The sequence below is a fragment of the Taudactylus pleione genome, unplaced genomic scaffold (genome assembly GCF_031769625.1).
Source record: "Taudactylus pleione unplaced genomic scaffold, aTauple2 ptg000050l, whole genome shotgun sequence".
Taxonomy (NCBI): Eukaryota; Metazoa; Chordata; class Amphibia; order Anura; family Myobatrachidae; genus Taudactylus; species Taudactylus pleione.
This window is the reverse complement of record NW_028284452.1, coordinates 1290771-1316075: the sequence shown is the minus strand read 5'-3', so window position 1 is coordinate 1316075 and position 25305 is coordinate 1290771. Positions and strand designations below refer to the sequence as shown.

The 25305-nt window shown below is 38.4% G+C and overlaps 45 non-coding genes across 45 annotated transcripts; all 45 read right to left on the bottom strand.

The window, feature by feature from the left end:
* Nucleotides 1-46: 46 nt before the first annotated feature.
* On the bottom strand, nt 47-119 carry TRNAV-AAC (transfer RNA valine (anticodon AAC)). The gene has a single exon. It is a non-coding gene; the product is annotated as a tRNA-Val (tRNA).
* Nucleotides 120-352: 233 nt separating this feature from the next.
* On the bottom strand, nt 353-425 carry TRNAV-CAC (transfer RNA valine (anticodon CAC)). The gene has a single exon. It is a non-coding gene; the product is annotated as a tRNA-Val (tRNA).
* Nucleotides 426-695: 270 nt separating this feature from the next.
* On the bottom strand, nt 696-768 carry TRNAV-AAC (transfer RNA valine (anticodon AAC)). The gene has a single exon. It is a non-coding gene; the product is annotated as a tRNA-Val (tRNA).
* A 270-nt stretch (nt 769-1038) lies between these two features.
* TRNAV-AAC (transfer RNA valine (anticodon AAC)) lies at nt 1039-1111 on the bottom strand. Its single transcript has one exon. It is a non-coding gene; the product is annotated as a tRNA-Val (tRNA).
* Nucleotides 1112-1381: 270 nt separating this feature from the next.
* On the bottom strand, nt 1382-1454 carry TRNAV-AAC (transfer RNA valine (anticodon AAC)). The gene has a single exon. It is a non-coding gene; the product is annotated as a tRNA-Val (tRNA).
* Nucleotides 1455-1724: 270 nt separating this feature from the next.
* On the bottom strand, nt 1725-1797 carry TRNAV-AAC (transfer RNA valine (anticodon AAC)). Its single transcript has one exon. It is a non-coding gene; the product is annotated as a tRNA-Val (tRNA).
* Nucleotides 1798-2220: 423 nt separating this feature from the next.
* TRNAV-AAC (transfer RNA valine (anticodon AAC)) lies at nt 2221-2293 on the bottom strand. Its single transcript has one exon. It is a non-coding gene; the product is annotated as a tRNA-Val (tRNA).
* Nucleotides 2294-2563: 270 nt separating this feature from the next.
* TRNAV-AAC (transfer RNA valine (anticodon AAC)) lies at nt 2564-2636 on the bottom strand. Its single transcript has one exon. It is a non-coding gene; the product is annotated as a tRNA-Val (tRNA).
* Nucleotides 2637-2906: 270 nt separating this feature from the next.
* TRNAV-AAC (transfer RNA valine (anticodon AAC)) lies at nt 2907-2979 on the bottom strand. Its single transcript has one exon. It is a non-coding gene; the product is annotated as a tRNA-Val (tRNA).
* A 233-nt stretch (nt 2980-3212) lies between these two features.
* TRNAV-CAC (transfer RNA valine (anticodon CAC)) lies at nt 3213-3285 on the bottom strand. The gene has a single exon. It is a non-coding gene; the product is annotated as a tRNA-Val (tRNA).
* Nucleotides 3286-3555: 270 nt separating this feature from the next.
* Nucleotides 3556-3628, bottom strand: TRNAV-AAC (transfer RNA valine (anticodon AAC)). The gene has a single exon. It is a non-coding gene; the product is annotated as a tRNA-Val (tRNA).
* Nucleotides 3629-3898: 270 nt separating this feature from the next.
* TRNAV-AAC (transfer RNA valine (anticodon AAC)) lies at nt 3899-3971 on the bottom strand. Its single transcript has one exon. It is a non-coding gene; the product is annotated as a tRNA-Val (tRNA).
* A 270-nt stretch (nt 3972-4241) lies between these two features.
* TRNAV-AAC (transfer RNA valine (anticodon AAC)) lies at nt 4242-4314 on the bottom strand. Its single transcript has one exon. It is a non-coding gene; the product is annotated as a tRNA-Val (tRNA).
* A 270-nt stretch (nt 4315-4584) lies between these two features.
* On the bottom strand, nt 4585-4657 carry TRNAV-AAC (transfer RNA valine (anticodon AAC)). Its single transcript has one exon. It is a non-coding gene; the product is annotated as a tRNA-Val (tRNA).
* Nucleotides 4658-5080: 423 nt separating this feature from the next.
* Nucleotides 5081-5153, bottom strand: TRNAV-AAC (transfer RNA valine (anticodon AAC)). Its single transcript has one exon. It is a non-coding gene; the product is annotated as a tRNA-Val (tRNA).
* A 270-nt stretch (nt 5154-5423) lies between these two features.
* Nucleotides 5424-5496, bottom strand: TRNAV-AAC (transfer RNA valine (anticodon AAC)). The gene has a single exon. It is a non-coding gene; the product is annotated as a tRNA-Val (tRNA).
* A 270-nt stretch (nt 5497-5766) lies between these two features.
* Nucleotides 5767-5839, bottom strand: TRNAV-AAC (transfer RNA valine (anticodon AAC)). The gene has a single exon. It is a non-coding gene; the product is annotated as a tRNA-Val (tRNA).
* A 576-nt stretch (nt 5840-6415) lies between these two features.
* Nucleotides 6416-6488, bottom strand: TRNAV-AAC (transfer RNA valine (anticodon AAC)). Its single transcript has one exon. It is a non-coding gene; the product is annotated as a tRNA-Val (tRNA).
* Nucleotides 6489-6758: 270 nt separating this feature from the next.
* On the bottom strand, nt 6759-6831 carry TRNAV-AAC (transfer RNA valine (anticodon AAC)). The gene has a single exon. It is a non-coding gene; the product is annotated as a tRNA-Val (tRNA).
* Nucleotides 6832-7101: 270 nt separating this feature from the next.
* TRNAV-AAC (transfer RNA valine (anticodon AAC)) lies at nt 7102-7174 on the bottom strand. Its single transcript has one exon. It is a non-coding gene; the product is annotated as a tRNA-Val (tRNA).
* A 423-nt stretch (nt 7175-7597) lies between these two features.
* TRNAV-AAC (transfer RNA valine (anticodon AAC)) lies at nt 7598-7670 on the bottom strand. The gene has a single exon. It is a non-coding gene; the product is annotated as a tRNA-Val (tRNA).
* Nucleotides 7671-7940: 270 nt separating this feature from the next.
* On the bottom strand, nt 7941-8013 carry TRNAV-AAC (transfer RNA valine (anticodon AAC)). Its single transcript has one exon. It is a non-coding gene; the product is annotated as a tRNA-Val (tRNA).
* A 270-nt stretch (nt 8014-8283) lies between these two features.
* Nucleotides 8284-8356, bottom strand: TRNAV-AAC (transfer RNA valine (anticodon AAC)). The gene has a single exon. It is a non-coding gene; the product is annotated as a tRNA-Val (tRNA).
* Nucleotides 8357-8932: 576 nt separating this feature from the next.
* On the bottom strand, nt 8933-9005 carry TRNAV-AAC (transfer RNA valine (anticodon AAC)). The gene has a single exon. It is a non-coding gene; the product is annotated as a tRNA-Val (tRNA).
* Nucleotides 9006-9275: 270 nt separating this feature from the next.
* Nucleotides 9276-9348, bottom strand: TRNAV-AAC (transfer RNA valine (anticodon AAC)). Its single transcript has one exon. It is a non-coding gene; the product is annotated as a tRNA-Val (tRNA).
* Nucleotides 9349-9618: 270 nt separating this feature from the next.
* Nucleotides 9619-9691, bottom strand: TRNAV-AAC (transfer RNA valine (anticodon AAC)). The gene has a single exon. It is a non-coding gene; the product is annotated as a tRNA-Val (tRNA).
* A 423-nt stretch (nt 9692-10114) lies between these two features.
* Nucleotides 10115-10187, bottom strand: TRNAV-AAC (transfer RNA valine (anticodon AAC)). Its single transcript has one exon. It is a non-coding gene; the product is annotated as a tRNA-Val (tRNA).
* A 270-nt stretch (nt 10188-10457) lies between these two features.
* Nucleotides 10458-10530, bottom strand: TRNAV-AAC (transfer RNA valine (anticodon AAC)). Its single transcript has one exon. It is a non-coding gene; the product is annotated as a tRNA-Val (tRNA).
* Nucleotides 10531-10800: 270 nt separating this feature from the next.
* On the bottom strand, nt 10801-10873 carry TRNAV-AAC (transfer RNA valine (anticodon AAC)). Its single transcript has one exon. It is a non-coding gene; the product is annotated as a tRNA-Val (tRNA).
* A 423-nt stretch (nt 10874-11296) lies between these two features.
* Nucleotides 11297-11369, bottom strand: TRNAV-AAC (transfer RNA valine (anticodon AAC)). Its single transcript has one exon. It is a non-coding gene; the product is annotated as a tRNA-Val (tRNA).
* Nucleotides 11370-11602: 233 nt separating this feature from the next.
* On the bottom strand, nt 11603-11675 carry TRNAV-CAC (transfer RNA valine (anticodon CAC)). Its single transcript has one exon. It is a non-coding gene; the product is annotated as a tRNA-Val (tRNA).
* A 1378-nt stretch (nt 11676-13053) lies between these two features.
* TRNAV-CAC (transfer RNA valine (anticodon CAC)) lies at nt 13054-13126 on the bottom strand. The gene has a single exon. It is a non-coding gene; the product is annotated as a tRNA-Val (tRNA).
* Nucleotides 13127-13396: 270 nt separating this feature from the next.
* Nucleotides 13397-13469, bottom strand: TRNAV-AAC (transfer RNA valine (anticodon AAC)). Its single transcript has one exon. It is a non-coding gene; the product is annotated as a tRNA-Val (tRNA).
* A 729-nt stretch (nt 13470-14198) lies between these two features.
* On the bottom strand, nt 14199-14271 carry TRNAV-AAC (transfer RNA valine (anticodon AAC)). The gene has a single exon. It is a non-coding gene; the product is annotated as a tRNA-Val (tRNA).
* A 192-nt stretch (nt 14272-14463) lies between these two features.
* On the bottom strand, nt 14464-14536 carry TRNAV-CAC (transfer RNA valine (anticodon CAC)). Its single transcript has one exon. It is a non-coding gene; the product is annotated as a tRNA-Val (tRNA).
* Nucleotides 14537-15293: 757 nt separating this feature from the next.
* TRNAV-AAC (transfer RNA valine (anticodon AAC)) lies at nt 15294-15366 on the bottom strand. The gene has a single exon. It is a non-coding gene; the product is annotated as a tRNA-Val (tRNA).
* Nucleotides 15367-15941: 575 nt separating this feature from the next.
* TRNAV-CAC (transfer RNA valine (anticodon CAC)) lies at nt 15942-16014 on the bottom strand. Its single transcript has one exon. It is a non-coding gene; the product is annotated as a tRNA-Val (tRNA).
* A 534-nt stretch (nt 16015-16548) lies between these two features.
* TRNAV-UAC (transfer RNA valine (anticodon UAC)) lies at nt 16549-16621 on the bottom strand. Its single transcript has one exon. It is a non-coding gene; the product is annotated as a tRNA-Val (tRNA).
* A 757-nt stretch (nt 16622-17378) lies between these two features.
* Nucleotides 17379-17451, bottom strand: TRNAV-AAC (transfer RNA valine (anticodon AAC)). The gene has a single exon. It is a non-coding gene; the product is annotated as a tRNA-Val (tRNA).
* A 270-nt stretch (nt 17452-17721) lies between these two features.
* On the bottom strand, nt 17722-17794 carry TRNAV-AAC (transfer RNA valine (anticodon AAC)). The gene has a single exon. It is a non-coding gene; the product is annotated as a tRNA-Val (tRNA).
* Nucleotides 17795-18027: 233 nt separating this feature from the next.
* TRNAV-CAC (transfer RNA valine (anticodon CAC)) lies at nt 18028-18100 on the bottom strand. The gene has a single exon. It is a non-coding gene; the product is annotated as a tRNA-Val (tRNA).
* Nucleotides 18101-20085: 1985 nt separating this feature from the next.
* Nucleotides 20086-20158, bottom strand: TRNAV-CAC (transfer RNA valine (anticodon CAC)). Its single transcript has one exon. It is a non-coding gene; the product is annotated as a tRNA-Val (tRNA).
* A 1902-nt stretch (nt 20159-22060) lies between these two features.
* TRNAV-CAC (transfer RNA valine (anticodon CAC)) lies at nt 22061-22133 on the bottom strand. The gene has a single exon. It is a non-coding gene; the product is annotated as a tRNA-Val (tRNA).
* An 882-nt stretch (nt 22134-23015) lies between these two features.
* Nucleotides 23016-23088, bottom strand: TRNAV-CAC (transfer RNA valine (anticodon CAC)). The gene has a single exon. It is a non-coding gene; the product is annotated as a tRNA-Val (tRNA).
* Nucleotides 23089-24312: 1224 nt separating this feature from the next.
* On the bottom strand, nt 24313-24385 carry TRNAV-AAC (transfer RNA valine (anticodon AAC)). The gene has a single exon. It is a non-coding gene; the product is annotated as a tRNA-Val (tRNA).
* Nucleotides 24386-25305: the final 920 nt, after the last annotated feature.

Here is a 25305-nt window from a genome sequence, read left to right as displayed (position 1 = left end):
TCTGCTACTAGTAACAGAAAAATCCTAAAATCATAAATAAAAAAAATGTTTCTGCCCAGTTTCGAACTTGGGACCTTTCGCGTGTTAGGCGAACGTGATAACCACTACACTACAGAAACTGCCTCTGCGGGGTTGGAAAAGTATTGAACCTGGAAGACCCATAGTAACAGTATCCTCATAAAAACATAAAGTCAAAGTATGTTTCTGCCCACTTTCAAACTGGGGACCTTTTGCTTGTTTGGCGAATGTGATAACTACTACATTACAGAAACTGCCTCTGTGGGTACGGAAAAGTAATGAACCTGGAAGAGCCATAGTAACAGAATACTCTTAAAATCATAACGAAAAAGAATGTTTCTGCGCAGTTTCGAACTGGGGACCTTTCGCGTGTGAGGCGAACGTGATAACCACTACACTACAGAAACTGCCTCTGTAGGGACGGAAAAATATTGAACCTGGAAGACCCATAGTAACAGAATACTCTTAAAATCATAACGTAAAAGTATGTTTCTGCCCTGTTTCAATCTGGGAACTTTTTGCGTGTTAGGCGAACGTGATAACCACTACACTACAGAAACTGCCTCTTGGGGAACGGAAAAGAATTAAACTTGGAAGTGCAATTTGCATATGGGCTTTCAAAAATATTTTTTCTGCTACTATTAACAGAAAAATCCTAAAATCATAAATAAAAAAAATGTTTCTGCCCAGTTTCGAACTGGGGACCTTTCGCGTGTTAGGTGAACGTGATAACCACTACACAACAGAAACTGCCGCTGCGGGGTTGGAAAAGTATTGAACCTGGAAGACCTATAGTAACAGAATACTCATAAAATCATAAAGTAAAAGTATGTTTCTGCCTAATTTCAAACTGAGGACCTTTCGCATATGAGATGAACGTGATAACCACTACACTACGAAAACTGCCTCTTGGGGAATGGAAAAGAATTAAACTTGGAAGTGCAATTTGCATATGGGCTTTCAAAAATATTTTTTCTGCTACTAGTAACAGAAAAATCCTAAAATCATAAATAAAAAAAATGTTTCTGCCCAGTTTCGAACTGGGGACCTTTCGCGTGTTAGGCGAACGTAATAACCACTACACTACAGAAACTGCGTCTGTGCCAACGGAAAAGTATTGAAACTGGAAGAGCCATAGTAACAGAATACTAATAAAATCATAAAGTAAAAGTATGTTTCTGCCTACTTTCAAACTGAGGACCTTTCGCATATGAGATGAATATGATAACCACTACACTACAAAAACTGCCTCTTGGAGAACTGAAAAGAATTAAACTCGGAAGTGCAATTTGCATATGGGCTTTCAAAAATATTTTTTCTGCTAATAGTAACAGAAAAATCCTAAAATCATAAATAAAAAAAAAGGTTCTGCCCAGTTTCAAACTGGGGACCTTTCGCGTGTTAGGCGAACGTGATAACCACTACACTACAGAAACTGCTGCTGCGGGGTTGAAAAAGTATTGAACCTGGAAGATCCATAGTAACAGAATACTCATAAAATCATAAAGTTAAAGTATGTTTCTGCCTACTTTCAAACTGAGGACCTTTCGCATATGAGATGAACGTGATAACCACTACACTACGAAAACTGCCTCTTGGGGAATGGAAAAGAATTAAACTTGGAAGTGCAATTTGCATATGGGCTTTCAAAAATATTTTTTCTGCTACTAGTAACAGAAAAATCCTAAAATCATAAATAAAAAAAATGTTTCTGCCCAGTTTCGAACTGGGGACCTTTCGCGTGTTTGGCAAACGTGATAACCACTACACTACAGAAACTGCCTCTGTGGGGTTGGAAAAGTATTGAACCGGGAAGAACCATAGTAACAGAATACTCTTAAAATCATAAAGTAAAAGTAAATTTCTGCCCAGTTTCAAACAGGGGACCTTTCGCGTGTGAGGCGAACGTGATAACCACTACACTACAGAAACAGCCTCTTGTGGAGTGGCAAAGTATTGAACCTGGAAGAGCCATGGTTATAGAATACTCTTAAAATCATAATGTAAAAGTATGTTTCTGCCCACTTTCAAACTGAGGATCTTTTGCATATGAGATGAACGTGATAACCACTACACTACAGAAACTGCCTCTTGGGGAATGGAAAAGAATTAAACTTGGAAGTGCAATTTGCATATGGGCTTTTAAAAATATTTTTTCTGCTACTAGTAACAGAAAAATCCTAAAATCATAAAAAAAAAAAATGTTTCTGCCCAGTTTCGAACTGGGGACCTTTCGCGTGTTAGGCGAACGTGATAACCACTACACTACAGAAACTGCCGCAGCGGGGTTGGAAAAGTATTGAACCTGGAAGATCCATAGTAACAGAATACTCATAAAATCATAAAGTAAAAGTATGTTTCTGCCTACTTTCAAACTGAGGACCTTTCGCATATGAGATGAATATGATAACCACTACACTACAAAAACTGCCTCTTGGAGAACTGAAAAGAATTAAACTCGGAAGTGCAATTTGCATATGGGCTTTCAAAAATATTTTTTCTGCTAATAGTAACAGAAAAATCCTAAAATCATAAATAAAAAAAAAGGTTCTGCCCAGTTTCAAACTGGGGACCTTTCGCATGTTAGGCGAACGTGATAACCACTACACTACAGAAACTGCCGCTGCGGGGTTGAAAAAGTATTGAACCTGGAAGATCCATAGTAACAGAATACTCATAAAATCATAAAGTTAAAGTATGTTTCTGCCTACTTTCAAACTGAGGACCTTTCGCATATGAGATGAACGTGATAACCACTACACTACGAAAACTGCCTCTTGGGGAATGGAAAAGAATTAAACTTGGAAGTGCAATTTGCATATGGGCTTTCAAAAATATTTTTTCTGCTACTAGTAACAGAAAAATCCTAAAATCATAAATAAAAAAAATGTTTCTGCCCAGTTTCGAACTTGGGACCTTTCGCGTGTTAGGCGAACGTGATAACCACTACACTACAGAAACTGCCTCTGCGGGGTTGGAAAAGTATTGAACCTGGAAGACCCATAGTAACAGTATCCTCATAAAAACATAAAGTCAAAGTATGTTTCTGCCCACTTTCAAACTGGGGACCTTTTGCTTGTTTGGCGAATGTGATAACTACTACATTACAGAAACTGCCTCTGTGGGTACGGAAAAGTAATGAACCTGGAAGAGCCATAGTAACAGAATACTCTTAAAATCATAACGAAAAAGAATGTTTCTGCGCAGTTTCGAACTGGGGACCTTTCGCGTGTGAGGCGAACGTGATAACCACTACACTACAGAAACTGCCTCTGTAGGGACGGAAAAATATTGAACCTGGAAGACCCATAGTAACAGAATACTCTTAAAATCATAACGTAAAAGTATGTTTCTGCCCTGTTTCAATCTGGGAACTTTTTGCGTGTTAGGCGAACGTGATAACCACTACACTACAGAAACTGCCTCTTGGGGAACGGAAAAGAATTAAACTTGGAAGTGCAATTTGCATATGGGCTTTCAAAAATATTTTTTCTGCTACTATTAACAGAAAAATCCTAAAATCATAAATAAAAAAAATGTTTCTGCCCAGTTTCGAACTGGGGACCTTTCGCGTGTTAGGTGAACGTGATAACCACTACACAACAGAAACTGCCGCTGCGGGGTTGGAAAAGTATTGAACCTGGAAGACCTATAGTAACAGAATACTCATAAAATCATAAAGTAAAAGTATGTTTCTGCCTAATTTCAAACTGAGGACCTTTCGCATATGAGATGAACGTGATAACCACTACACTACGAAAACTGCCTCTTGGGGAATGGAAAAGAATTAAACTTGGAAGTGCAATTTGCATATGGGCTTTCAAAAATATTTTTTCTGCTACTAGTAACAGAAAAATCCTAAAATCATAAATAAAAAAAATGTTTCTGCCCAGTTTTGAACTGGGGACCTTTCGCGTGTTAGGCGAACGTAATAACCACTACACTACAGAAACTGCGTCTGTGCCAACGGAAAAGTATTGAAACTGGAAGAGCCATAGTAACAGAATACTAATAAAATCATAAAGTAAAAGTATGTTTCTGCCTACTTTCAAACTGAGGACCTTTCGCATATGAGATGAATATGATAACCACTACACTACAAAAACTGCCTCTTGGAGAACTGAAAAGAATTAAACTCGGAAGTGCAATTTGCATATGGGCTTTCAAAAATATTTTTTCTGCTAATAGTAACAGAAAAATCCTAAAATCATAAATAAAAAAAAAGGTTCTGCCCAGTTTCAAACTGGGGACCTTTCGCGTGTTAGGCGAACGTGATAACCACTACACTACAGAAACTGCTGCTGCGGGGTTGAAAAAGTATTGAACCTGGAAGATCCATAGTAACAGAATACTCATAAAATCATAAAGTTAAAGTATGTTTCTGCCTACTTTCAAACTGAGGACCTTTCGCATATGAGATGAACGTGATAACCACTACACTACGAAAACTGCCTCTTGGGGAATGGAAAAGAATTAAACTTGGAAGTGCAATTTGCATATGGGCTTTCAAAAATATTTTTTCTGCTACTAGTAACAGAAAAATCCTAAAATCATAAATAAAAAAAATGTTTCTGCCCAGTTTCGAACTGGGGACCTTTCGCGTGTTTGGCAAACGTGATAACCACTACACTACAGAAACTGCCTCTGTGGGGTTGGAAAAGTATTGAACCGGGAAGAACCATAGTAACAGAATACTCTTAAAATCATAAAGTAAAAGTAAATTTCTGCCCAGTTTCAAACAGGGGACCTTTCGCGTGTGAGGCGAACGTGATAACCACTACACTACAGAAACAGCCTCTTGTGGAGTGGCAAAGTATTGAACCTGGAAGAGCCATGGTTATAGAATACTCTTAAAATCATAATGTAAAAGTATGTTTCTGCCCACTTTCAAACTGAGGATCTTTTGCATATGAGATGAACGTGATAACCACTACACTACAGAAACTGCCTCTTGGGGAATGGAAAAGAATTAAACTTGGAAGTGCAATTTGCATATGGGCTTTTAAAAATATTTTTTCTGCTACTAGTAACAGAAAAATCCTAAAATCATAAAAAAAAAAAATGTTTCTGCCCAGTTTCGAACTGGGGACCTTTCGCGTGTTAGGCGAACGTGATAACCACTACACTACAGAAACTGCCGCAGCGGGGTTGGAAAAGTATTGAACCTGGAAGATCCATAGTAACAGAATACTCATAAAATCATAAAGTAAAAGTATGTTTCTGCCTACTTTCAAACTGAGGACCTTTCGCATATGAGATGAATATGATAACCACTACACTACAAAAACTGCCTCTTGGAGAACTGAAAAGAATTAAACTCGGAAGTGCAATTTGCATATGGGCTTTCAAAAATATTTTTTCTGCTAATAGTAACAGAAAAATCCTAAAATCATAAATAAAAAAAAAGGTTCTGCCCAGTTTCAAACTGGGGACCTTTCGCATGTTAGGCGAACGTGATAACCACTACACTACAGAAACTGCCGCTGCGGGGTTGAAAAAGTATTGAACCTGGAAGATCCATAGTAACAGAATACTCATAAAATCATAAAGTTAAAGTATGTTTCTGCCTACTTTCAAACTGAGGACCTTTCGCATATGAGATGAACGTGATAACCACTACACTACGAAAACTGCCTCTTGGGGAATGGAAAAGAATTAAACTTGGAAGTGCAATTTGCATATGGGCTTTCAAAAATATTTTTTCTGCTACTAGTAACAGAAAAATCCTAAAATCATAAATAAAAAAAATGTTTCTGCCCAGTTTCGAACTTGGGACCTTTCGCGTGTTAGGCGAACGTGATAACCACTACACTACAGAAACTGCCTCTGCGGGGTTGGAAAAGTATTGAACCTGGAAGACCCATAGTAACAGTATCCTCATAAAAACATAAAGTCAAAGTATGTTTCTGCCCACTTTCAAACTGGGGACCTTTTGCTTGTTTGGCGAATGTGATAACTACTACATTACAGAAACTGCCTCTGTGGGTACGGAAAAGTAATGAACCTGGAAGAGCCATAGTAACAGAATACTCTTAAAATCATAACGAAAAAGAATGTTTCTGCGCAGTTTCGAAGTGGGGACCTTTCGCGTGTGAGGCGAACGTGATAACCACTACACTACAGAAACTGCCTCTGTAGGGACGGAAAAATATTGAACCTGGAAGACCCATAGTAACAGAATACTCTTAAAATCATAACGTAAAAGTATGTTTCTGACCTGTTTCAATCTGGGAACTTTTTGCGTGTTAGGCGAACGTGATAACCACTACACTACAGAAACTGCCTCTTGGGGAACGGAAAAGAATTAAACTTGGAAGTGCAATTTGCATATGGGCTTTCAAAAATATTTTTTCTGCTACTAGTAACAGAAAAATCCTAAAATCATAAATAAAAAAAATGTTTCTGCCCAGTTTCGAACTGGGGACCTTTCGCGTGTTAGGCGAACGTAATAACCACTACACTACAGAAACTGCGTCTGTGCCAACGGAAAAGTATTGAAACTGGAAGAGCCATAGTAACAGAATACTAATAAAATCATAAAGTAAAAGTATGTTTCTGCCTACTTTCAAACTGAGGACCTTTCGCATATGAGATGAATATGATAACCACTACACTACAAAAACTGCCTCTTGGAGAACTGAAAAGAATTAAACTCGGAAGTGCAATTTGCATATGGGCTTTCAAAAATATTTTTTCTGCTAATAGTAACAGAAAAATCCTAAAATCATAAATAAAAAAAAAGGTTCTGCCCAGTTTCAAACTGGGGACCTTTCGCGTGTTAGGCGAACGTGATAACCACTACACTACAGAAACTGCTGCTGCGGGGTTGAAAAAGTATTGAACCTGGAAGATCCATAGTAACAGAATACTCATAAAATCATAAAGTTAAAGTATGTTTCTGCCTACTTTCAAACTGAGGACCTTTCGCATATGAGATGAACGTGATAACCACTACACTACGAAAACTGCCTCTTGGGGAATGGAAAAGAATTAAACTTGGAAGTGCAATTTGCATATGGGCTTTCAAAAATATTTTTTCTGCTACTAGTAACAGAAAAATCCTAAAATCATAAATAAAAAAAATGTTTCTGCCCAGTTTCGAACTGGGGACCTTTCGCGTGTTTGGCAAACGTGATAACCACTACACTACAGAAACTGCCTCTGTGGGGTTGGAAAAGTATTGAACCGGGAAGAACCATAGTAACAGAATACTCTTAAAATCATAAAGTAAAAGTAAATTTCTGCCCAGTTTCAAACAGGGGACCTTTCGCGTGTGAGGCGAACGTGATAACCACTACACTACAGAAACAGCCTCTTGTGGAGTGGCAAAGTATTGAACCTGGAAGAGCCATGGTTATAGAATACTCTTAAAATCATAATGTAAAAGTATGTTTCTGCCCACTTTCAAACTGAGGATCTTTTGCATATGAGATGAACGTGATAACCACTACACTACAGAAACTGCCTCTTGGGGAATGGAAAAGAATTAAACTTGGAAGTGCAATTTGCATATGGGCTTTTAAAAATATTTTTTCTGCTACTAGTAACAGAAAAATCCTAAAATCATAAAAAAAAAAAATGTTTCTGCCCAGTTTCGAACTGGGGACCTTTCGCGTGTTAGGCGAACGTGATAACCACTACACTACAGAAACTGCCGCAGCGGGGTTGGAAAAGTATTGAACCTGGAAGATCCATAGTAACAGAATACTCATAAAATCATAAAGTAAAAGTATGTTTCTGCCTACTTTCAAACTGAGGACCTTTCGCATATGAGATGAATATGATAACCACTACACTACAAAAACTGCCTCTTGGAGAACTGAAAAGAATTAAACTCGGAAGTGCAATTTGCATATGGGCTTTCAAAAATATTTTTTCTGCTAATAGTAACAGAAAAATCCTAAAATCATAAATAAAAAAAAAGGTTCTGCCCAGTTTCAAACTGGGGACCTTTCGCATGTTAGGCGAACGTGATAACCACTACACTACAGAAACTGCCGCTGGCGGGTTGAAAAAGTATTGAACCTGGAAGATCCATAGTAACAGAATACTCATAAAATCATAAAGTTAAAGTATGTTTCTGCCTACTTTCAAACTGAGGACCTTTCGCATATGAGATGAACGTGATAACCACTACACTACGAAAACTGCCTCTTGGGGAATGGAAAAGAATTAAACTTGGAAGTGCAATTTGCATATGGGCTTTCAAAAATATTTTTTCTGCTACTAGTAACAGAAAAATCCTAAAATCATAAATAAAAAAAATGTTTCTGCCCAGTTTCGAACTTGGGACCTTTCGCGTGTTAGGCGAACGTGATAACCACTACACTACAGAAACTGCCTCTGCGGGGTTGGAAAAGTATTGAACCTGGAAGACCCATAGTAACAGTATCCTCATAAAAACATAAAGTCAAAGTATGTTTCTGCCCACTTTCAAACTGGGGACCTTTTGCTTGTTTGGCGAATGTGATAACTACTACATTACAGAAACTGCCTCTGTGGGTACGGAAAAGTAATGAACCTGGAAGAGCCATAGTAACAGAATACTCTTAAAATCATAACGAAAAAGAATGTTTCTGCGCAGTTTCGAAGTGGGGACCTTTCGCGTGTGAGGCGAACGTGATAACCACTACACTACAGAAACTGCCTCTGTAGGGACGGAAAAATATTGAACCTGGAAGACCCATAGTAACAGAATACTCTTAAAATCATAACGTAAAAGTATGTTTCTGACCTGTTTCAATCTGGGAACTTTTTGCGTGTTAGGCGAACGTGATAACCACTACACTACAGAAACTGCCTCTTGGGGAACGGAAAAGAATTAAACTTGGAAGTGCAATTTGCATATGGGCTTTCAAAAATATTTTTTCTGCTACTATTAACAGAAAAATCCTAAAATCATAAATAAAAAAAATGTTTCTGCCCAGTTTCGAACTGGGGACCTTTCGCGTGTTAGGTGAACGTGATAACCACTACACAACAGAAACTGCCGCTGCGGGGTTGGAAAAGTATTGAACCTGGAAGACCTATAGTAACAGAATACTCATAAAATCATAAAGTAAAAGTATGTTTCTGCCTAATTTCAAACTGAGGACCTTTCGCATATGAGATGAACGTGATAACCACTACACTACGAAAACTGCCTCTTGGGGAATGGAAAAGAATTAAACTTGGAAGTGCAATTTGCATATGGGCTTTCAAAAATATTTTTTCTGCTACTAGTAACAGAAAAATCCTAAAATCATAAATAAAAAAAATGTTTCTGCCCAGTTTCGAACTGGGGACCTTTCGCGTGTTAGGCGAACGTGATAACCACTACACTACAGAAACTGCGTCTGTGCCAACGAAAAAGTATTGAACCTGGAAGATCCATAGTAACAGAATACTCATAAAATCATAAAGTTAAAGTATGTTTCTGCCTACTTTCAAACTGAGGACCTTTCGCATATGAGATGAACGTGATAACCACTACACTACGAAAACTGCCTCTTGTGGAATGGAAAAGAATTAAACTTGGAAGTGCAATTTGCATATGGGCTTTCAAAAATATTTTTTCTGCTACTAGTAACAGAAAAATCCTAAAATCATAAATAAAAAAAATGTTTCTGCCCAGTTTCGAACTGGGGACCTTTCGCGTGTTTGGCAAACGTGATAACCACTACACTACAGAAACTGCCTCTGTGGGGTTGGAAAAGTATTGAACCGGGAAGAACCATAGTAACAGAATACTCTTAAAATCATAAAGTAAAAGTAAATTTCTGCCCAGTTTCAAACAGGGGACCTTTCGCGTGTGAGGCGAACGTGATAACCACTACACTACAGAAACAGCCTCTTGTGGAGTGGCAAAGTATTGAACCTGGAAGAGCCATGGGTATAGAATACTCTTAAAATCATAATGTAAAAGTATGTTTCTGCCCACTTTCAAACTGAGGATCTTTTGCATATGAGATGAACGTGATAACCACTACACTACAGAAACTGCCTCTTGGGGAATGGAAAAGAATTAAACTTGGAAGTGCAATTTGCATATGGGCTTTTAAAAATATTTTTTCTGCTACTAGTAACAGAAAAATCCTAAAATCATAAAAAAAAAAAATGTTTCTGCCCAGTTTCGAACTGGGGACCTTTCACGTGTTAGGCGAACGTGATAACCACTACACTACAGAAACTGCCGCAGCGGGGTTGGAAAAGTATTGAACCTGGAAGATCCATAGTAACAGAATACTCATAAAATCATAAAGTAAAAGTATGTTTCTGCCTACTTTCAAACTGAGGACCTTTCGCATATGAGATGAATATGATAACCACTACACTACAAAAACTGCCTCTTGGAGAACTGAAAAGAATTAAACTCGGAAGTGCAATTTGCATATGGGCTTTCAAAAATATTTTTTCTGCTAATAGTAACAGAAAAATCCTAAAATCATAAATAAAAAAAAAGGTTCTGCCCAGTTTCAAACTGGGGACCTTTCGCGTGTTAGGCGAACGTGATAACCACTACACTACAGAAACTGCCGCTGCGGGGTTGAAAAAGTATTGAACCTGGAAGATCCATAGTAACAGAATACTCATAAAATCATAAAGTTAAAGTATGTTTCTGCCTACTTTCAAACTGAGGACCTTTCGCATATGAGATGAACGTGATAACCACTACACTACGAAAACTGCCTCTTGGGGAATGGAAAAGAATTAAACTTGGAAGTGCAATTTGCATATGGGCTTTCAAAAATATTTTTTCTGCTACTAGTAACAGAAAAATCCTAAAATCATAAATAAAAAAAATGTTTCTGCCCAGTTTCGAACTGGGGACCTTTCGCGTGTTTGGCAAACGTGATAACCACTACACTACAGAAACTGCCTCTGTGGGGTTGGAAAAGTATTGAACCGGGAAGAACCATAGTAACAGAATACTCTTAAAATCATAAAGTAAAAGTAAATTTCTGCCCAGTTTCAAACAGGGGACCTTTCGCGTGTGAGGCGAACGTGATAACCACTACACTACAGAAACAGCCTCTTGTGGAGTGGCAAAGTATTGAACCTGGAAGAGCCATGGGTATAGAATACTCTTAAAATCATAATGTAAAAGTATGTTTCTGCCCACTTTCAAACTGAGGATCTTTTGCATATGAGATGAACGTGATAACCACTACACTACAGAAACTGCCTCTTGGGGAACGGAAAAGAATTAAACTTGGAAGTGCAATTTGCATATGGGCTTTCAAAAATATTTTTTCTGCTACTAGTAACAGAAAAATCCTAAAATCATAAAAAAAAAAAATGTTTCTGCCCAGTTTCGAACTGGGGACCTTTCGCGTGTTAGGCGAACATGATAACCACTACACTACAGAAACTGCCTCTGCGGGGTTGGAAAAGTATTGAACCTGGAAGACCCATAGTAACAGTATCCTCATAAAAACATAAAGTCAAAGTATGTTTCTGCCCACTTTCAAACTGGGGACCTTTTGCTTGTTTGGCGAATGTGATAACTACTACATTACAGAATCTGCCTCTGTGGGTACGGAAAAGTAATGAACCTGGAAGAGCCATAGTAACAGAATACTCTTAAAATCATAACGAAAAAGAATGTTTCTGCCCAGTTTCGAACTGGGGACCTTTCGCGTGTGAGGCGAACGTGATAACCACTACACTACAGAAACTGCCTCTGTAGGGATGGAAAAATATTGAACCTGGAAGACCCATAGTAACAGAATACTCTTAAAATCATAACGTAAAAGTATGTTTCTGCCCTGTTTCAATCTGGGAACTTTTTGCGTGTTAGGCGAACGTGATAACCACTACACTACAGAAACTGAGTCTGTGTCAACGGAAAAGTATTGAAACTGGAAGAGCCATAGTAACAGAATACTAATAAAATCATAAAGTAAAAGTATGTTTCTGCCTACTTTCAAACTGAGGACCTTTCGCATATGAGATGAATATGATAACCACTACACTACAAAAACTGCCTCTTGGAGAACTGAAAAGAATTAAACTTGGAAGTGCAATTTGCATATGGGCTTTCAAAAATATTTTTTCTGCTAATAGTAACAGAAAAATCCTAAAATCATAAATAAAAAAAAAGGTTCTGCCCAGTTTCAAACTGGGGACCTTTCGCGTATGAGGCGAATGTGATAACCACTACACTACAGAAACTGCCTCTGTGGGTACGGAAAAGTATTGAACCTGGAAGAGCCATAGTAACAGAATACTCTTAAAATCATAACGTGAGAGTATGTTTCTGCCCAGTTTCGAACTGGGGACCTTTCGCGTGTGAGGCAAACGTGATAAGCACTACACTACAGAAACTACCTCTGCGGGAACTGAAAAGTATTGAACCTGGAAGACCCATAGTAACAGAATCCTCATAAAATCATAAAGTAAAAGTTAGTTTCTGCCCACTTTCAAACTGAGGACCTTTCGCATATGAGATGATTGTGATAACCACTACACTACAAAAACTGCCTCTTGGGGAAAGGAAAATAATTAAACTTGGATGTGCAATTTGCATATGGGCTTTCAAAAATATTTTTTCTACTAATAGTAACAGAAAAATCCAAAATAAAAAAAAATTCGGCCAAGTTTCAGGAAGTGATAACCACTACACTACAGAAACTGCCTCTGTGGGGTTGGAAAAGTATTGAACCGGGAAGAGCCATAGTAACAGAATACTCTTAAAATCATAAAGTAAAAGTAAATTTCTGCCCAGTTTCAAACAGGGGACCTTTCGCGTGTGAGGCGAACGTGATAACCACTACACTACAGAAACAGCCTCTTGTGCAGTGGCAAAGTATTGAACCTGGAAGAGCCATGGTTATAGAATACTGTTAAAATCAAAATGTAAAGTATGTTTCTGCCCACTTTCAAACTGAGGATCTTTCGCATATGAGATGAACGTGATAACCACTACACTACAGAAACTGCCTCTTGGGGAACAGAAAAGAATTAAACTTGGAAGTGCAATTTGCATATGGGCTTTCAAAAATATTTTTTCTGCTACTAGTAACAGAAAAATCCTAAAATCATAAATAAAAAAAATGTTTCTGCCCAGTTTCGAACTGGGGACCTTTCGCGTGTGAGGCGAACGTGATAACCACTACACTGCAGAAACTGCCGCTGCGGGGTTGGAAAAGTATTGAACCTGGAAGACCCATAGTAACAGAATACTCATAAAATCATAAAGTAAAAGTATGTTTCTGCCTAATTTCAAACTGAGGACCTTTCGCATATGAGATGAACGTGATAACCACTACACTACGAAAACTGCCTCTTGGGGAATGGAAAAGAATTAAACTTGGAAGTGCAATTTGCATATGGGCTTTCAAAAATATTTTTTCTGCTACTAGTAACAGAAAAATCCTAAAATCATAAATAAAAAAAATGTTTCTGCCCAGTTTCGAACTGGGGACATTTCGCGTGTTAGGCCAATGTGATAACCACTACACTACAGAAACTGCATCTTTGGATATGGAAAAGTATTGAACCTGGAAGACCCATAGTAACAGTATCCTCATAAAATCATAAAGTAAAAGTATGTTTCTGCCCACTTTCAAACTGGGGACCTTTCGCGTGTGAGGCGAACGTGATAACCACTACACTACAGAAACTGCCTCTGCGGGGACAGAAAAGAATTGAACCTGGACGACCCATAGTAAAAGAATCCTCATAAAATCATAAAGTAAAAGTATGTTTTTGCGCACTTTCAAACTGGGCAGCTTTCGCGTGTTAGGCGAATGTGATAACCACTACACTACAGAAACTGCCTCTGTGGGGACGGAAAAGTATTGAACCTGGAAGAGCCATAGTAACAGAATACTCTTAAAATCATAACGTAAAAGTATGTTTCTGCCCAGATTCAAACTGTGAACTTTTTGCGTGTTAGGCGAATGTGATAACCACTACACTACAGAAACTGCGTCTGTGCCAACGGAAAAGTATTGAAACTGGAAGAGCCATAGTAATAGAATACTAATAAAATCATAAAGTAAAAGTATGTTTCTGCCTACTTTCAAACTGAGGACCTTTCGCATATGAGATGAATATGATAACCACTACACTACAAAAACTGCCTCTTGGAGAACGGAAAAGAATTAAACTCGGAAATGCAATTTGCATATGGGCTTTCAAAAATATTTTTTCTGCTAATAGTAACAGAAAAATCCAAAAATCATAAATAAAAAAAAAGTTTCTGCCCAGTTTCAAACTGGGGACCTTTCGCGTGTTAGGCGAACGTGATAACCACTACACTACAGAAACTGTCTCTGCGGGGATGGAAAAGTATTGAAAGTAAAAGTATGTTTCTGCCCACTTTCAAACTGGGGACCTTTTGCGTGTGAGCCGAATGTGATAACCACTACACTACAGAAACTGCCTCTGTGGGTACGGAAAAGTATTGATCCTGGAAGAGCCATAGTAACAGAATACTCTTAAAATCATAACGTGAGAGTATGTTTCTGCCCAGTTTCGAACTGGGGACCTTTCGCGTGTGAGGCGAACGTGATAAGCACTACACTACAGAAACTAACTCTGTAGGAACTGAAAAGTATTGAACCTGGAAGAGCCATAGTAACAGAATCCTCATAAAATCATAAAGTAAAAGTATGTTTCTGACCACTTTCAAACTGAGGACCTTTCGCATATGAGATGATTGTGATAACCACTACACTACAAAAACTGCCTCTTGGGGAAAGGAAAATAATTAAACTTGGATGTGCAATTTGCATATGGGCTTTCAAAAATATTTTTTCTGCTAATAGTAACAGAAAAATCCAAAATAAAAAAAAAATTCTGCCCAGTTTCAAAATAGGGACCTTTCACGTGAAAGGCGAAAGTGATAACCACTACACTACAGAAACTGCCTCTGTGGGGTTGGAAAAGTATTGAACCGGGAAGAGCCATAGTAACAGAATACTCTTAAAATCATAAAGTAAAAGTAAATTTCTGCCCAGTTTCAAACAGGGGACCTTTCGCATGTGAGGCGAACGTGATAACCACTACACTACAGAAACAGCCTTTTGTGGAGTGGCAAAGTATTGAACCTGGAAGAGCCATGGTTATAGAATACTGTTAAAATCATAATGTAAAAGTATGTTTCTGCCCACTTTCAAACTGAGGATCTTTCGCATATGAGATGAACGTGATAACCACTACACTACAGAAACTGCCTCTTGGGGAACGGAAAAGAATTAAAATTGGAAGTGCAATTTGCATATGGGCTTTCAAAAATATTTTTTCTGCTACTAGTAACAGAAAAATCCTAAAATCATAAATAAAAAAAAAGTTTCTGCCCAGTTTCGAACTGGGGACCTTTCGCGTGTTAGGCGAACGTGATAACCACTACACTACAGAAACTGCCGCTGCGTGGTTGGAAAAGTATTGAACCTGGAAGACACATAGTAACAGAATACTCATAAAATCATAAAGTAAAAGTATGTTTCTGCCTACTTTCAAACTGAGGACCTTTCGCATATGAGATGAACGTGATAACCACTACACTACGAAAACTGCCTCTTGGGGAATGGAAAAGAATTAAACTTGGAAGTGCAATTTGCATATGGGCTTTCAAAAATATTTTTTCTGCTACTAGTAACATAAAAATCCTAAAATCATAAATAAAAAAAAGGTTCTGCCCAGTTTCAAACTGGGGACCTTACGCATGTGAGGAGAACATGATAACCACTACACTACAGAAACTGCCTCTGCGGGGATAGAAAAGTATTGAACCTGGAAGACCCATAGTAAAAGAATCCTCATAAAATCATAAAGTAAAAGTATGTTTTTGCCCACTTTCAAACTGGGGACCTTTCGCGTGTTAGGCGAATGTGATAACCACTACACTACAGAAACTGCCTCTGTGGGGACGGAAAAGTATTGAACCTGGAAGAGCCATAGTAACAGAATACTCTTAAAATCATAATGTAAAAGTATGTTTCTGCCCAGTTTCGAAATGGGGACCTTTCGCGTGTGAGGCGAACGTGATAACCACTACACTACAGAAACTGCCTCTGCAAAAACGGAAAAGTATTGCACCTGGAAGAGCCATAGTAACAGAATTAAAATCATATCGTAAAAGTATGTTTCTGCCTAGTTTCGAACAGGGGACCTTTCGCGTGTGAGGTGAACGTGATAACCACTACACTACAGAAACTGCTTCTGCGAGAACGGAAAAGTATTGAACCTGGAAGAGCCATAGTAACAGAATACTCTTAAAATCATAACGTAAAAGTATTTTTCTGCCCAGTTTCGAACTGGGGACGTTTCGCGTGTGAGGCGAACGTGATAACCACTACACTACAGAAACTGCCTCTGCAGGGACAGAAAAATATTGAACCTGGAAGACCCATAGTAACAGAATACTCTTAAAATCATAACGTAAAGGTATGTTTCTGCCCACTTTCAAACTGGGGACCTTTCGCGTGGGAGGCGAATGTGATAACCACTACACTACAGAAACTGCCTCTGTGGGTACGGAAAAGTATTGAACCTGGAAGAGCCATAGTAACAGAATACTCTTAAAATCATAACATGAAAGTATGTTTCTGCCCAGTTTCGAACTGGGAACCTTTCGCGTGTAAGGTGAAAGTGATAACCACTACACTACAGAAACTGCCTCTGCGTGAACTGAAAAGTATTGAACCTGGAAGACCCATAGTAACAGAATCCTCATAAAATCATAAAGTAAAAGTATGTTTCTGCCCACTATCAAACAGAGGACCTTTCGCATATGAGATGATTGTGATAACCACTACACTACAAAAACTGCCTCTTGGGGAAAGGAAAAGAATTAAACTTGGATGTACAATTTGCATATGGGCTTTCAAAAATATTTTTTCTGCTAATAGTAACAGAAAAATCCAAAATAAAAAAAAAATTCTGCCCAGTTTCAAAATAGGGACCTTTCACGTGTAAGGCGAAAGTGATAACCACTACACTACAGAAACTACCTCTGCAGGGACGGAAAAATATTGAACCTGGAAGACCCATAGTAACAGAATACTCTTAAAATCATAACGTAAAAGTATGTTTCTGCCCAGTTTCAAACTGGGAACTTTTTGCGTGTTAGGCGAACGTGATAACCACTACACTACAGAAACTGCGTCTGTGCCAACGGAACAGTATTGAAACTGGAAGAGCCATAGTAACAGAATACTAATAAAATCATAAAGTAAAAGTATGTTTCTGCCTACTTTCAAACTGAGGACCTTTCGCATATGAGATGAATATGATAACCACTACACTACAAAAACTGCCTCTTGGAGAACTGAAAAGAATTAAACTCGGAAGTGCAATTTGCATATGGGCTTTCAAAAATATTTTTTCTGCTACTAGTAACAGAAAAATCCTAAAATCATAAATAAAAAAAATGTTTCTGCCCAGTTTCGAACTGGTGACCTTTCGCGTGTTAGGCGAACGTGATAACGACTACACTACAGAAACTGCCTCTGCGGGGTTGGAAAAGTATTGAACCTGGAAGATCTATAGTAACAGAATACTCATAAAATCATAAAGTAAAAGTATGTTTCTGCCTACTTTCAAACTGAGGACCTTTCGCATATGAGATGAACGTGATAACCACTACACTACGAAAACTGCCTCTTGGGGAACGGAAAAGAATTAAACTTGGAAGTGCAATTTGCATATGGGCTTTCAAAAATATTTTTTCTGCTACTAGTAACAGAAAAATCCTAAAATCATAAATAAAAAAAGTGTTTCTGCCCAGTTTCGAACTGGGGACCTTTCGCGTGTTAGGCGAACGTGATAACCACTACACTACAGAAACTGCCTCTGCGGGGTTGGAAAAGTATTGAACCTGGAAGACCCATAGTAACAGTATTCTCATAAAAACATAAAGTAAAAGTATGTTTCTGCACACTTTCAAACTGGGGACCTTTTGCTTGTTTGGCGAATGTGATAACCACTACACTACAGAAACTGCCTCTGTGGGTACGGAACAGTAATGAACCTGGAAGAGCCATAGTAACAGAATACTCTTAAAATCATAACGAAAAAGTATGTTTCTGCCCAGTTTCGAACTGGGGACCTTTCGTGTGTGAGGCGAACGTGATAACCACTACACTACAGAAACTGCCTCTGCAGGGACGGAAAAATATTGAACCTGGAAGACCCATAGTAACAGAATACTCTTAAAATCATAACGTAAAAGTAAGTTTCTGCCAAGTTTCAAACTGGGAACTTTTTGCGTGTTAGGCGAACGTGATAACCACTACACTACAGAAACTGCGTCTGTGCCAACGGAAAAGTATTGAAACTGGAAGAGTCATAGTAACAGAATACTAATAAAATCATAAAGTAAAAGTATGTTTCTGACTACTTTCAAACTGAGGACCTTTCGCATATGAGATGAATATGATAACCACTACACTACAAAAACTGCCTCTTGGAGAAATTAAAAGAATTAAACTCGGAAGTGCAATTTGGATATGGGCTTTCAAAAATATTTTTTCTGCTAATAGTAACAGAAAAATCCTAAAATCATAAATAAAAAAAAAGGATCTGCCCAGTTTCAAAATGGGGACCTTTCGCGTGTGAGGCGAACGTGATAACCACTACACTACAGAAACTGCCTCTGCAGGGACAGAAAAGTATTGAACCTGGAAGACCCATAGTAAAAGAATCCTCATAAAATCATAAAGTAAAAGTATGTTTTTGCCCACTTTCAAACTGGGGACCTTTCGCGTTTGAGGCGAATGTGATAACCACTACACTACAGAAACTGCCTCTGCGGGGACAGAAAAGTATTGAACCTGGAAGACCCATAGTAAAAGAATCCTCATAAAATCATAAAGTAAAAGTATGTTTTTGCCCACTTTCAAACTGGGGACCTTTCGAAAGTTAGGCGAATGTGATAACCACTACACTACAGAAACTGCCTCTGTGGGGACGGAAAAGTATTGAACCTGGAAGAGCCATAGTAACAGAATACTCTTAAAATCATAATGTAAAAGTATGTTTCTGCCCAGTTTCGAAATGGGGACCTTTCACGTGTGAGGCGAACGTGATAACCACTACACTACAGAAACTGCCTCTGCAAGAACGGAAAAGTATTGCACCTAGAAGAGACATAGTAACAGAATGAAAATCATAACGTAAAAGTATGTTTCTGCCTAGTTTCGAACAGGGGACCTTTCGCGTGTGAGGTGAATGTGATAACCACTACACTACAGAAACTGCTTCTGCGAGGACGGAAAAGTATTGAACCTGGAAGAGCCATAGTAACAGAATACTCTTAAAATAATAACGTAAAAGTATTTTTCTGCCCAGTTTCGAACTGGGGACCTTTCGCGTGTGAGGAGAACATGATAACCACTACACTACAGAAACTGCCTCTGCAGGGACAGAAAAATATTGAACCTGGAAGACCCATAGTAACAGAATACTCTTAAAATCATAACGTAAAAGTATGTTTCTGCCCACTTTCAAACTGGGGACCTTTCGCGTGGTAGGCGAATGTGATAACCACTTCACTACAGAAACTGCGTCTGTGCCAACGGAAAAGTATTGAAACTGGAAGAGCCATAGTAACAGAATACTAATAAAATCATAAAGTAAAAGTATGTTTCTGCCTACTTTCAAACTGAGGACCTTTTGCATATGAGATGAATATGATAACCACTACACTACAAAAACTGCCTCTTGGAGAACTGAAAAGAATTAAACTCGGAAGTGCAATTTGCATATGGGCTTTCAAAAATATTTTTTCTGCTAATAGTAACAGAAAAATCCTAAAATCATAAATAAAAATAAAGGTTCTGCCCAGTTTCAAACTGGGGACCTTTCGCGTGTGAGGCGAACGTGATAACCTCTACACTACAGAAACTGCCTCAGCAGGGACGGAAAAATATTGAACCTGGAAGACCCATAGTAACAGAATACTCTTAAAATCATAACGTAAAAGTATGTTTCTGCCCACTTTCAAACTGGGGACCTTTCGCGTGGGAGGCGAATGTGATAACCTCTACACTACAGAAACTGCCTCTGTGGGTACGGAAAAGTATTGAACCTGGAAGAGCCATAGTAACAGAATACTCTTAAAATCATAACGTAAAAGTATGTTTCTGCCCAGTTTCGAACTGGGGACCTTTCGCGTGTGAGGCGAACGTGATAACCACTACACTACAGAAACTGCCTCTGCGGGAATTGAAAAGTATTGAACCTGGAAGACCCATAGTAACAGAATCCTCATAAAATCATAAAGTAAAAGTATGTTTCTGCCCACTATCAAACAGAGGACCTTTCACATATGAGATGATTGTGATAACCACTACACTACAAAAACTGCCTCTTGGGGAAAGGAAAAGAATTAAACTTGGATGTGCAATTTGCATATGGGCTTTCAAAAATATTTTTTCTGCTAATAGTAACAGAAAAATCCAAAAAAAAAAAAAAATTCAGCCCAGTTTCAAAATAGGGACCTTTCACGTGTAAGGCGAAAGTGATAACCACTTCACTACAGAAACTGCCTCTGCAGGGACAGAAAAATATTGAACCTGGAAGACCCATAGTAACAGAATACTCTTAAAATCATAACGTAAAAGTATGTTTCTGCCCACTTTCAAACTGGGGACCCTTCGCGTGGGTGGCGAATGTGATAACCACTTCACTACAGAAACTGCGTCTGTGCCAACGGAAAAGTATTGAAACTGGAAGAGCCATAGTAACAGAATACTAATAAAATCATAAAGTAAAAGTATGTTTCTGCCTACTTATAAACTGAGGACCTTTCGCATATGAGATGAATATGATAACCACTACACTACAAAAACTGCCTCTTGGAGAACTGAAAAGAATTAAACTCGGAAGTGCAATTTGCATATGGGCTTTCTAAAATATTTTTTCTGCTAATAGTAACAGAAAAATCCTAAAATTATAAATAAAAATAAAGGTTCTGCCTAGTTTCAAACTGGGGACCTGTCGCGTGTGAGGCGAACGTGATAACCACTACACTACAGAAACTGCCTCTGCTGGGACAGAAAAGTATTGAACCTGGAAGACATATAGTAAAACAATCCTCATAAAATCATAAAGTAAAAGTATGTTTTTGCCCACTTTCAAACTGGGGACCTTTCGCGTGTGAGGCGAATGTGATAACCACTACACTACAGAAACAGCCTCTTGTGGAGTGGCAAAGTATTGAACCTGGAAGAGCCATGGTTATAGAATACTCTTAAAATCATAATGTAAAAGTATGTTTCTGCCCACTTTCAAACTGAGGATCTTTCGCATATGAGATGAACGTGATAACCACTACACTACAGAAACTGCCTCTTGGGGAACGGAAAAGAATTAAACTTGGAAGTGCAATTTGCATATGGGCTTTCAAAAATATTTTTTCTGCTACTAGTAACAGAAAAATCCTAAAATCATAAATAAAAAAAATGTTTCTGCCCACTTTCAAACTGGGGACCTTTTGCTTGTTTGGCGAATGTGATAACCACTACACTACAGAAACTGCCTCTGTGGGTACGGAAAAGTAATGAACCTGGAAGAGCCATAGTAACAGAATACTCTTAAAATCATAAAGTAAAAGTAAATTTCTGCCCAGTTTCAAACAGGGGACCTTTCGCGTGTGAGGCGAACGTGATAACCACTACACTACAGAAACAGCCTCTTGTGGAGTGGCAAAGTATTGAACCTGGAAGAGCCATGGTTATAGAATACTCTTAAAATCATAATGTAAAAGTATGTTTCTGCCCACTTTCAAACTGAGGATCTTTCGCATATGAGATGAACGTGATAACCACTACACTACAGAAACTGCCTCTTGGGGAACGGAAAAGAATTAAACTTGGAAGTGCAATTTGCATATGGGCTTTCAAAAATATTTTTTCTGCTACTAGTAACAGAAAAATCCTAAAATCATAAATAAAAAAAATGTTTCTGCCCACTTTCAAACTGGGGACCTTTTGCTTGTTTGGCGAATGTGATAACCACTACACTACAGAAACTGCCTCTGTGGGTACGGAAAAGTAATGAACCTGGAAGAGCCATAGTAACAGAATACTCTTAAAATCATAACGAAAAAGTATGTTTCTGCCCAGTTTTGAACTGGGGACCTTTCGTGTGTGAGGCGAACGTGATAACCACTACACTACAGAAACTGCCTCTGCAGGGACGGAAAAATATTGAACCTGGAAGACCCATAGTAACAGAATACTCTTAAAATCATAACGTAAAAGTAAGTTTCTGCCAAGTTTCACACTGGGAACTTTTTGCGTGTTAGGCGAACGTGATAACCACTACACTACAGAAACTGCGTCTGTGCCAACGGAAAAGTATTGAAACTGGAAGAGCCATAGTAACAGAATACTAATAAAATCATAAAGTAAAAGTATGTTTCTGACTACTTTCAAACTGAGGACCTTTCGCATATGAGATGAATATGATAACCACTACACTACAAAAACTGCCTCTTGGAAAACTTAAAAGAATTAAACTTGGAAGTGCAATTTGGATATGGGCCTTCAAAAATATTTTTTCTGCTAATAGTAACAGAAAAATCCTAAAATCATAAATTAAAAAAAAGGATCTGCCCAGTTTCAAACTGGGGACCTTTCGCGTGTGAGGCGAACGTGATAACCACTACACTACAGAAACTGCCTCTGCAGGGACAGAATAGTATTGAACCTGGAAGACCCATAGTAAAAGAATCCTCATAAAATCATAAAGTAAAAGTATGTTTTTGCCCACTTTCAAACTGGGGACCTTTCGCGTGTGAGGCGAATGTGATAACCACTACACTACAGAAACTGCCTCTGCGGGGACAGAAAAGTATTGAACCTGGAAGACCCATAGTAAAAGAATCCTCATAAAATCATAAAGTAAAAGTATGTTTTTGCCCACTTTCAAACTGGGGACCTTTCGCATGTTAGGCGAATGTGATAACCACTACACTACAGAAACTGCCTCTGTGGGGACGGAAAAGTATTGAACCTGGAAGAGCCATAGTAACAGAATACTCTTAAAATCATAATGTAAAAGTATGTTTCTGCCCAGTTTCGAAATGGGGACCTTTCGCGTGTGAGGCGAACGTGATAACCACTACACTACAGAAACTGCCTCTGCAAAAACGGAAAAGTATTGCACCTGGAAGAGCCATAGTAACAGAATTAAAATCATAACGAAAAAGTATGTTTCTGCCTAGTTTCTAACAGGGGACCTTTCGCGTGTGAGGTGAACGTGATAACCACTACACTACAGAAACTGCTTCTGCGAGGACGGAAAAGTATTGAACCTGGAAGAGCCATAGTAACAGAATACTCTTAAAATCATAACGTAAAAGTATTTTTCTGCCCAGTTTTTCTGGGCAGTTTCGAACTGGGGACCTTTCGCGTATGAGGCGAACGTGATAACCACTACACTACAGAAACTGCTTCTGCGAGAACGGAAAAGTATTGAACCTGGAAGAGCCATAGTAACAGAATACTCTTAAAATCATAACGTAAAAGTATGTTTCTGCCCACTTTCAAACTGGGGACCTTTCGCGTGGGAGGCGAATGTGATAACCACTACACTACAGAAACTGCCTCTGTGGGTACGGAAAAGTATTGAACCTGGAAGAGCCATAGTAACAGAATCCTCATAAAATCATAAAGTAAAAGTATGTTTCTGCCCACAATCAAACAGAGGACCTTTCGCATATGAGATGATTGTGATAACCACTACACTACAAAAACTGCCTCTTGGGGAAAGGAAAAGAATTAAACTTGGATGTGCAATTTGCATATGGGCTTTCAAAAATATTTTTTCTGCTAATAGTAACAGAAAAATCCAAAATTAAAAAAAAATTCTGCCCAGTTTCAAAAAAGGGACCTTTCACGTGTAAGGCGAAAGTGATAACCACTACACTACAGAAACTGCATCTGTGGGGTTGGAAAAGTATTGAACCAGGAAGAGCCATAGTAACAGAATACTCTTAAAATCATAAAGTAAAAGTAAATTTCTGCCCAGTTTCAAACAGGGGACCTTTCGCGTGTGAGGCGAACGTGATAACCACTACACTACAGAAACAGCCTCTTGAGGAGTGGCAAAGTATTGAACCTGGAAGAGCCATGGTTATAGAATACTCATAAAATCATAAAGTAAAAGTATGTTTCTGCCTACTTTCAAACTGAGGACCTTTCGCATATGAGATGAACATGATAACCACTACACTACGAAAACTGCCTCTTGGGGAACAGAAAAGAATTAAACTTGGAAGTGCAATTTGCATATGGGCTTTCAAAAATATTTTTTCTGCTACTAGTAACAGAAAAATCATAAAATCATAAATAAAAAAAATGTTTCTGCCCAGTTTCAAACTGGGGACCTTTCGCGTGTTAGGCGAACGTGATAACCACTACACTACAGAAACTGCCTCTGTGGGGTTGGAAAAGTATTGAACCTGGAAGACCCATAGTAACAGTATCCTCATAAAAACATAAAGTAGAAGTATTTTTCTGCCCACTTTCAAACTGGGGACATTTTGCTTGTTTGGCGAATGTGATAACCACTACACTACAGAAACTGCCTCTGTGGGTACGGAAAAGTAATGAACCTGGAAGAGCCATAGTAACAGAATACTCTTAAAATCATAACGTAAAAGTATGTTTCTGCCCAGTTTCAAACTGGGAACTTTTTGCGTGTTAGGCGAACGTGATAACCACTACACTACAGAAACTGCGTCTGTGCCAACGGAAAAGTATTGAAACTGGAAGAGCCATAGTAACAGAATTCTAATAAAATCATAAAGTAAAAGTATGTTTCTGACTACTTTCAAACTGAGGACCTTTCGCATATGAGATGAATATGATAACCACTACACTACAAAAACTGCCTCTTGGAGAACTTAAAAGAATTAAACTTGGAAGTGCAATTTGGATATGGGCTTTCAAAAATATTTTTTCTGCTAATAGTAACAGAAAAATCCTAAAATCATAAATAAAAAAAAAGGATCTGCCCAGTTTCAAACTGGGGACCTTTCGCGTGTGAGGCGAACGTGATAACCACTACACTACAGAAACTGCCTCTGCAGAGACACAATAGTATTGAACCTGAAAGACCCATAGTAAAAGAATCCTCATAAAATCATAAAGTAAAAGTATGTTTTTGCCCACTTTCAAACTGGGGACCTTTCGCGTGTGAGGCGAATGTGATAACCACTACACTACAGAAACTGCCTCTGCGGGGACAGAAAAGTATTGAACCTGGAAGACCCATAGTAAAAGAATCCTCATAAAATCATAAAGTAAAAGTATGTTTTTGCCCACTTTCAAACTGGGGACCTTTCGCATG